Below are 3,093 nucleotides of genomic sequence, written 5' to 3' on the forward strand. Positions count from 1 at the left end.
GTTCATTGTTGCACTGCTGTAATAGCAAAGGACTAGTAAAACCCTAATGTTTGTCAATAGGCACCTGGTTGAACACACAGAGTGGAATGTCCTGCAGCTCCATAAAGGGAGGGATAAAAAGAATATTTCTGTATACTGCTGTGACATCCTCCTCAAGATATATAGTTAAGTGAAAAAAGCCAAGTGGGAAAAGAGGTATAAAAGATGCCAATATTTAGAAAGGGGGGGTAGGTATGTGTATTTAAAAGAAATCTCAGAAGAATAAACAAACACAAAAAGGTAGTGCTAAAGATCTCTTTTAATAGTAAAAAATCATGTGATTAGAGTATCAGGTCCCAAACTCTGGTGGTGACACTAGAAAGGGACAAGCGTGCCTGCCTGCTTCTCCCACCCGGTTCAGACTCAGGGGTGAGGAGGCAACAGATGGCTGGGCAGGCGCAGAAGGACGGTGAGCACTTCATGAGTGTCTGCCATTCACTGCACCTGGGCCAGGCTCTTCACAGACATTTCCCCCTTTAATCTGTCACAGCTTTGCCTTGAGGTAGGTATTTTTATTATCCCCACTTTATACATAAGGAATAGAGAGCAAAGAGAAGTTAGGCAACTTGATCAAATTCATAAAGCAAGGAAAATACCAGAAACAGCACTTTGCACGCATGCCTTTGGGGTCCCAGCTCTAGCCTCTCTCTCTTGCTGGGCCCCCAGATGGAACCCTTAGGCCGTGACCATAGGGAGGTCATGCCTCCTTAGGTTCCCGGTTTCTGTCTCTCCCTTCACCCACTTCTATGGGGGCACCGGACCTGGCTGCACCCTTGCAGCCAGACTCCAAACCTAGCCAGGGCGTCTCCTAGCCTCCCAGCTTCACTCTGGCTGCAGGGGAAGGAGGAAGTACCTCTAAGCCGCTGGCTTTCAATTTGATTGCATATTAAAATCACCTGAGGAGTTTCAAAAACGTACTGATGCTCAGGTCCCATCCCAGGAGACTCTGGTTTAATAGGTAAGAGCAGCAGCCTAGCCATGGGGTTTTTAGACGCTTCCTAGGTAATCTTAATAGGCAGCAATGTTTGAGAACCACTGCTCTCAGCTCTTGTTTTCACATGTAGTGCTCTCCAGAACTAGCCTCTGAGAAGGGGAGCACCATAATCAAAATATGATGCTGCTACTTAGCAGCCGTGCACCAACAGCTGCCAAACGAAGTGTTGACAGCGATGGGAGAATCTCGTCCCCAAGGACAGATGGGCCAGGGTGAACAGCCGGGGTGACCCAGCAGACTAGCAACCCCGCTTGCCAACATGAATGGTGTGCTCATTTCCTAGGACTGCCGTAACAAATTACCACAAACATAATGACTTAAAACAACAGAAATCTACTCTTTCACAGTTCTAGAGGACAGAAGTCTGAAATTAAGGTTAGTAGCAGGGTTCGTTCCTTCTGGAAGTCTGAGGGAGAACCTGTTCCCGGCCTCTGGACGGGCTTCTAGTAGCTGCTGGCAACCTTTGGAGTTCCTTGGCCTGTAGACAGACACATTGCTCTAATCTCTGCCTCTGTCTTCACATGGCTCTCCCCTCTGTGTCTCAAATTTCCCTCTCCTTTCTCTTATAAGGACACCAGTCATTGGATTTGGAGCCCACCCTAAACCCAGGATGATCTCATCTCAAGATCCTTCACTTAATTACATCTGCAAAGATTCTGTTTCCAAATAAGTGCACATCCACAGGTACTGAGGATTAGGATTTGGGCTATCTTCTTGGGGGCTGTAATTCAACCCACTATAGGTGGGAAACAACTTTTGCTTTTTTACAGCTGGCCTCCCCAGTGTGGATTCTAAGCAGAGGAATTACCTGACCTAGTAACTCCGTTTCCCTGAAGGCAGACACGATGGGCCTGGACCACAGCACTGATCACTGTCTTCAGACTTCCGCATTAAACAGAGGGCTTTCACTTAAGCTTTGCCACCAAGCTGTGGTATTTCTGTGCTGCTGCATAAAGGAGGGGACTGGGGCTCAGGGAGGCTAAGTGACTTGCCCAAGCTCACAGACCTAGAAAGGGGTTAGCCCTCCCCCACTCTCAATGTGCTGCCCTTCTGTTGGGATTAGCTACTGTCAGGAGTCATGGCTTAACCCTTCTGTCTCCAAGAAAACGGGGGCTGGGAGACCCTTACCTGAGGCTAGTGGTCTAATCAAGATCCAGCGTCGTGCTGGCCAGTTTATCACCAGTGGCTCATGGGGATGGCCTGGTCACTTCTTTCTCTCTCTCAGTTTCCTGTGACATCCTTCAACTCCAGTTCTACAAACATGAGAGAACCTTGTACATTCCAAGCAACTTGGCCTCTGGGGGAACTCACTATGTGAATAGAATGATTTTTGTTTGTTTGTTTCTGGCCCTAGCTCAGCAGGAAGCCTGCTTGATAAATACACGGTTAAATAAAATGCATTTGTTTCCATGACTTAACAATTCAGGAACCCCACAGACACACTTAGATGTACTGTGAAAGCAGAAGCAGTGGGTTCTGACACCAGTCTCCTTGCTCTTAGCAAACTCAAAAATGGATGAAAACATGTAACCGGAGCAGCCAGGAGACGTGTTGGTGCTGTTACCTTCAGGTGGGCGCCTAGTTTCCATGGGTTCCTTAGGGTCTGGTCTGTGATGTGATGTCAGCATCATCTTTAGAGTCTTTACAACTGAGACCAAAGACCTCAGGTTTGCTTGTTCGCCTCAGTCCTGGTTGCTGCTGCCTCTTCTAGGAACTTGAGACACGTGCAGCTTGGACAACCCCAGTGATCCTGCTCAGGACTCCTGCCTCCCTGTCCTGTTGCCACCTCTCAGTCCTTGGGCTTCCAGCCACCAGCGTGACTAACCCACCATCACTTCAAACTCCAGATTTCAAAAATCAACCCTATCTTCACCTTCTGCCTAGTTCCCCTTTCTAACTTTTTCCATCTGCTTAATGGCACCATCTAGAAAACAGATGTCATTGCTTGGCGCTCTCCTCCCCTCTTTCCTCTACAAGCGATCTCTTACCACAAGACAGGAGGCGGGGTACAGAGATGAGCAGATGAGGAAGGAGACTGAGTAGATGGATGAGGAGATGAG

The sequence above is a fragment of the Hipposideros armiger genome, unplaced genomic scaffold (assembly GCF_001890085.2).
Source record: "Hipposideros armiger isolate ML-2016 unplaced genomic scaffold, ASM189008v1 scaffold_918, whole genome shotgun sequence".
In the NCBI taxonomy this organism is placed as follows: domain Eukaryota; kingdom Metazoa; phylum Chordata; class Mammalia; order Chiroptera; family Hipposideridae; genus Hipposideros; species Hipposideros armiger.